Raw genomic sequence first — 7,459 nt, forward strand, 5'->3', positions numbered from 1 at the left:
ATTTGGCGCCGTGCAGGTGAGCGCCACAATTGGGACTGCATACGACCGAGGCACACAGGGCCAACACCCGGCATCATGGTGTGGGGAGCGGTCTCCTACACTGGCCGTACACCACTGGTGATCGTCGAGGGGACACTGAATAGTGCACGGTACATCCAAACCGTCATCGAACCCATCGTTCTACCATTCCTAGACCGGCAAGGGAACTTGCTGTTCCAACAGGACAATGCACGTCCGCATGTATCCCGTGCCACCCAACGTGCTCTAGAAGGTGTAAGTCAACTACCCTGGCCAGCAAGATCTCCGGATCTGTCCACCATTGAGCATGTTTGGGACTGGATGTAGCGTCGTCTCACGCGGTCTGCACGTCCAGCACGAACGATGGTCCAACTGAGGCCCCAGGTGGAAATGGCATGGCAAGTCGTTCCACAGGACTACATCCAGCATCTCTACGATCGTCTCCATGGGAGAATAGCAGCCTGCATTGCTGCGAAAGGTGGATATACACTATACTAGTGCCGACATTGTGCATGCTCTGTTGCCTGTGTCTATGTGCCTGTGGTTCTGTCAGTGTGATCATGTGATGTATCTGACCCCAGGAATGTGTCAATAAAGTTTCCCCTTCCTGGGACAATGAATTCACGGTGTTCTTATTTCAATTTCCAGGAGTGTAATTCGCTTCAAAACACAGATGACATAGAAACTGTATCAGCACAGTCATCTGATAAGGTGGTGCAGGACTCTCAAAACTTAGCGAACAGCCAAGGAAGGTATAATAAAAAACGTAAAATCGAGATTTATTCAGACAGTTACGCCAGAGGATTAGCAGCTATGTTAATGGAAAGCTGACCTCGTGTGATTAACGAGTTTGAAATAGAAGGTACTATTAAATCAGGAGCTGGTTTACGAGATGTTTCAACATCAATCAAGAAAGAAAGCACAGTCCTCACTGACAGAGACTTTGTAGTGGTAATGGCCGGAGCTAACGACGTCAGCAGAAACGAAAGGAAGATTGCTACTTCAACACTGAAGAAGACTCTCCGAATGTTAACCCACACCAACGTGATTGTTGTTAATGTGCCACATCGACATGATTTGCCCCAATGGTCATGTGTGAATAAGGAAGTGGAGCAGACAAACAAGGAGTACAAAGCTATCTGTAAGCACTTTAAGAATGTTTTCCTAATTAACACCAGTAGTTGTAGCAGAGAATGGCATACCAAGCATGGTCAACATTTCAGTTATCTAGGTAAACGTGTTTTAAGTGATACAATTATCGGAATAGTATTGGATAAGCTAGAGAAGGAAAAAAAAGACCAGTAATGTGTTCGGATTATGTTTCAACTAACATGACAAAAAACTTGTATGCATAGACCAGGTTGGGTGTTCTAGTAACATAAGGACACAACCTGGTCAACTTTCATGCAAGTAACAGTAGGTCATGTCAACTAAGAGAATATGCAAAAAAAGAAATGCCTAAAGTAGAGTTTAAAATATGCTACCTCAATATTCAGGTCATGGCAGATAAAAACTTAATTGTCAACGAATTTTCAAATGAAAACGTGATAGATATTCTATGTTTAAGTGAACATTGGTGTAAGGAGGATGAGCTTGGGTACAAAGTATTGGATGATTACACACTACTTAGTTGCTATTGCAGAAAACAGCACTTACGTGGCGGGGTAGCAATATATGCAAAAACACCTCTTGCACCAAACTGTGGCAGGATAGATCTCAATACCCTTTGGGATGAAATGCATTTTGAAATGTCAGGTCTAGTAATTGAGAGCCTTAAGCTAATGATAGTAGTAGTGTACAGGCCACCTAGTGGTGACCCCCATATCTTTCTGGAGAAACTTGGGAACTCTTAATGTACATATGTATACCGAAATGGAAAAAATACAATGTTATCATTGGAGGGGATATCAATTCAAGTTTTGATGTCCTGCAGGACAGAAAAACTGTGACAGAGCTCAAAAATGTGCTTCGACAATTTAACATGTACTATGTTAACTGCAAACCTACCAGAGGCTCATCCTGTCTAGACAATATATTTACAAATATTAAGAGAACTTGTATGTCCACTGATGTCATTAGTTTCCCTTTCTCAGACCATGATGCAGTATATCTTAGTCTTAATAATGTAACTTCAGACTGCACCAAACCAGAATCTAAAACTGTGATTACTAGACCAGTGAGCAGAGAGAGGATGGATAGGTTTAGACATGCCCTCACTTATTTCAGTTGGGACATATGTTTTATTAGGCTTCAACAATGTTCAGCTGATATTGTATTGACAAAGTTTTTCTCCATCTTTTTAAATGTATTTGAAACTAGCATCCCTCTGAAAAAATGTACAGTGAATATTAGTAGTAATTACAAGAAAAGGAAAACGAAGGAATGGCATACTCCACAGTTAGGGCAACTGAAAAATACTGTTATGCTGTATTCTAGTCTGTACAAAACCAGTAAATCAGAACTGTATAAAGACGTGTATGCTAAAGCTAAATGCAAGTAAAGGAAGGCAATAAATGAAGCAAAGAAACTGCATAACATAGTAAACATTGAAAAATCTAACAATAAATGCAGGAAGGCCTGGAGTGTAATAAACTCCATTGCACACACAAAACACAAAGAGGAAATTTCCATTACCCCAGAAGAATTTAATAAATATTGCATTCAGTCCATTGAAGAAATTAGTAGTTCAATAATCAAACCACCTGAAAATGCACTTAGTATTATGGACAGCTGCTTTGAAAAGCTTCCCCCAAGCACCTTCACTTTCACAGAAGTGAGCCCAAATAATATCCTAAAAATAGTGAAAAATTTCAAACCTTCAGTTAGTGTTGATTACTATGATATGTCATGTAATTTGTTGAAAGATGTTATTGACTGTGTGATTTATCCTTTAACCTTTTGTGTTAACAAATGCCTAGTTGAAAGTAAGTTCCCCTACATACTAACAATTTCTAGAGTTGTGCCCATATACAAAAAAGGGGAAAAGAACTGTCCCGCTAGTTACAGACCTATATCCATGACCCCAGTTTTTTCAAAAATTTTAGAAACGATTATGTATGAGCAAGTTAGTGCCTACTTGGGTAAACTAAATATAATTAGTGATAAACAGTTTGGATTTAGGAAAGGTAAATCCACAACAGATGCAATGGACTCCCTCGTAAAATTAGTCCTAGATGTGTTCGAGGCTAGGGACTATGCCCAGGCTACATTTTGTGACCCGAGCAGAGCCTTTGACTGTGTAGAGCATGACACTGTGCTGAATAAGCTAGTTTACTATGGTGTTGATGACAACAGTATAAAAAATGTTCAGGTCTTTTCTAGAAAACCGTCAACAAGTTGTGTGCATTGGTAGGGAGAAATCAAATTTGGTTAATGTTAGGTACGGGGTGCCTCAAGGGTCAGTGCTTGGACCTTTACTGTTTATACTAATGGTTAATGACCTGCCCTTATTCATAAATTCTCATACAATATTGTATGCTGATGACACAACTTTTCTACATAAAAGCTCTGATCTAGGTACACTGAAAACACTGACCAAAAATACCCTTGCTCAGTCCTCATTATGGTTCAAAGCTAATGGCTTCTTGCTACATGAAAACAAAACCCAGACGCTTTACTTTAGCCTCAGAGAGATTCCTAACTACCAGAAATTAGAAACTGTTAAATTTTTAGGTGTTACTATTGACAATAAATTGACGTGGGAACCACACATGAAAAATATATTGGCTAGGCTTTCAAGAGTTATTTATCTAATTAGAAATTTAAAAAGACATGTTCCCAATGACTATGTGAGATCAGCATATTTTGCCTTCTTCCAAAGCATCATCTCTTATGGAATTTTACTGTGGGTAGTAGCTGTCATGTAAATGACATTTTACTTTTACAGAAGAAAGTAATAAGAATAATAACGGATTCTGATAAAACAGAACATTGTAAACCTCTGTTTATTAAATTGCAGTGTCTTACAGTAGTAAACTTATTCATCTACAATGTTTTAATGTACATTAGAAACAATGTGTCTAATTTTGTGTTGAGAAGTGATATTCATAGCCATAATACTAGAAACAGAACATCTGTAGACGTACCATATCATAGATTATCAAAATCGCATAACTCTTACCTAGTTCTTGAACTAAGGATGTTTAATAGACTAAGTGCTGACTTTAAAGAACTGCCTGTAAATATCTTTAAAGCTAAATTATACAAGCTACTAGTGAACAATCCGTTTTACTCCATTGATGAATTCTTTGAAGATGAAAATACTGTATTCTAATGTGTACCTATTTTATGTAAACCAATTTACTTTGATGTAGTAGTTTATGTAGAAATATATGCTCTTGACTTTGTCTATTGCTGTAATCAGCTGAACGACAATAAAATCATTATTATTATTATTATCAAATTGTAATCCCAAGAATCATATTTTATGCATATGCTGGCAGGAAGTTTTACAAGTTTGGAACTGCATATAGTAAGTTTTTTCAAGATTTACTAACAGAGAATTGACCAGGAATAATTTATCAATATCAGTGAAAATTTCATTAGCCAACATTTCTAAAGTTATTTACTATTTATTGCAATGTTTGTATCATCTACAAGCAAAAGAAATTCCTAGGAATTTCAATTAGCTTACTGATGATAGGGCACTGGTATACCCAAGAAAAAGTAAGGGCCCTAAGATGGAACACCGGGGAACACCACAAGTTATTGGTTCCCAGTTCGATAATGCCTGTTAGCTTAACACATCTCATTCCTATTGACACCCTTTGCTTTTTGTCAGAGATTGAGGACTTGAACCATTAGAATAGAATGGAATTGAACAGAAGTTTAGTGTCTCATAACACACATTTCAAGTTACTGACTTAATGTACAGGAGAGAGTCAACAAAACACAAAATTTGGTTAACAATTTTTCTTATAATATCAGTAACATAATATAGTGCACTAGATATGTAATTAATATGCAAATAATAATTTTTCTTAAAAATTGAAAACTTTCAGTAATTAACAGTCCAAACTATTTGCTCTCTCCTGCTCAGATATTCAGGTTGTCCATGAATTCTACTGAATAGTAATATTTGTGCACTAATTTATGATATAACTTTTTTTAGCTTATATAAATTTATACTGAATAATTCTCCTCCTTTCACTTTGCTACAAATTTTCATACCCATATACTGTGGAGTTCGAGCATAATTTTAAACAGTGGATGGACAGCATAACATTATTTAATTTCTGGTATTGTAATGATGTTGAAAATGATTTGCTACAAATAAATCAGGGTTATTATACAAAAGATAATCAGTTCATAGGTGTATAGTGAGGGAACACCTAATGTGCTTGGATTTTTTAGGAGCGGGTGACATGATTTTCTTTGCTGTACATTGAGCATATTTCTAATGATGGTTTTCTGAAGTTTTAATATTTGACACATATTGCTTGAGTTATCCTAAAATACAATTCTATACCTTATCACCAATTCGAAATAGCTGTGAGATACTACTTTTCTTAAGCCCATACTGGTAGCATTTACAATATCCTCTTTGCAAAAGCTTAGCTATTTAATTTATTTGCAGGGTAAGGTGTGTGAGAGCCCTATGATAGAGTTTTATTCAGTTGCATTCCTAGGAATTTCAATTAGCCAGCTTCCTACAAATCCTGATTTTTGTGATTGATTTGAACACCATTTAATTTTACTTATTTTGTGTTAAACTGCATTAACTAAATGTTTTCCATGTCTAATTTTAACCTGTTTAAATCAAACCAGGTATCTAATTTTTCCAAAGTATTTAATACAGCTTGAGGAATTTAGTCAATACTGTTGCTTTCAGTGATTACAGATGTGTAGTCTGCAAGCAGAATTGAGTGATACTCAATATTAAGTGGTAGATCATTTATGTACAATAGACATAGAGTGAGACCTAAGACAGAACCTTGAAGTACTCCTTGTGAAATGGTTTTACATTCTGAAATATAAGTTCCTCTCTCTGATAATATAACCACTCTTTGTCTTTGGTTGATTAGGTGGACTTAAAGCATTCTAATATAGTTCTCCTAATTCCATACATTTCCAGTTTTCAGTGTAGCAAGGAGTGGTTCACACTATCAAAGGCCTTCGGTAGGTCACAAAAAATTCCTGTGGTATGCAGTGAGTTGTCTAAAGAGGAGCTAATTTTATCTAGAAAATGGTCTATGTCAGATACTGTGGTTTTGCCTTTCTGAAATCCATAGTGATTTTGAGATTATTTCAGATTTTTCTATGAAATTTTAAATTTGTATTGTGAAAACTTCTTAAAATATTTTTGATTGTGGTGGAAGAAGAGAGACTGGGCAATAGTTTCCCTAATGTTCTTTTGACGTTTTCTGAATAGCGGTTTAACTACTGTGTACTTAATTATTGTATACAGTGGCTGAGAAATTATTATAGAGACTGTTTTTTACACTTTTGTTGGTATCCCATCCCATCCTGCTGATATTTTACTTCTTAGTGACAGTATGACTTTTTCTATTTATTTTACAGTATGTTGATCGTCAGACTGCTCAGTGTTGAAGAAATTTAACTTATCTGGGTAGATTTATATTGATGTTTGATTTGATTGCATTCATAAAGAATTCATTAAATAATTCTGAAATTTGGCCAGGATTTACAACAGCTTTGTCTTCTATCTTGATTTCAGAAATATCACAGCCTTTAGATTGGCTCCTGTTTCAGCTTTGATCAATGACCATATTGCCTTCTATTTCTTTTCACCATATAAAATAAATCTATTATTTGCCATTTCTTTTGCTGCCTTTACAACTTTAAAAATAATTTTGTAATTTTTTGCATAGGTAACAGAATCAGGACTTTTGTTGTGTTTTCGGTCCCTATGTAGCTGTATTTTTCTTGTGCTAGAGATTTTTATTCCTTCAGTAATCCACTTTACTTATTTACCTACATTTTTATGATGTACAGAAAAGGCCAAATTTTCATTAAAAATATGTAAGGATTTTTCCAACAAAGTATCAAAATTTTCAGAATATGGAGTACTATGATCTATAGCCCATGCCACATTATTTAATCTATGATGGAATAATTTCATATTTTCTGTGCTGAACTGGCGTTTGGTGTAAGTGTATTTGGAGCAATGTTCTATTGTTTTTGGTAACTCCTGAAACAGAGCACAGTGATCAGAAAGTCCTAAACCTAAACAAAACTTATTTGCCTCTTTGCCTTTACAAATGTCTGCCTGTGCCTGTATATGTGTGGATGGATATGTGTGTGTGCACGAGTGTATACCTGTCCTTTTTTTCCCCCTAAGGTAAGTCTTTCCGCTCCCGGGATTGGAATGACTCCTTACCCTCTCCCTTAAAACCCAAATCCTTTCGTCTTTCCCTCTCCTTCCCTCTTTCCTGACGAGGCAACCGTTGGTTGCGAAAGCTAGAATTTTGTGTATATGTTT

This window comes from Schistocerca cancellata, chromosome 6, assembly GCF_023864275.1.
Source record: "Schistocerca cancellata isolate TAMUIC-IGC-003103 chromosome 6, iqSchCanc2.1, whole genome shotgun sequence".
Taxonomy (NCBI): Eukaryota; Metazoa; Arthropoda; class Insecta; order Orthoptera; family Acrididae; genus Schistocerca; species Schistocerca cancellata.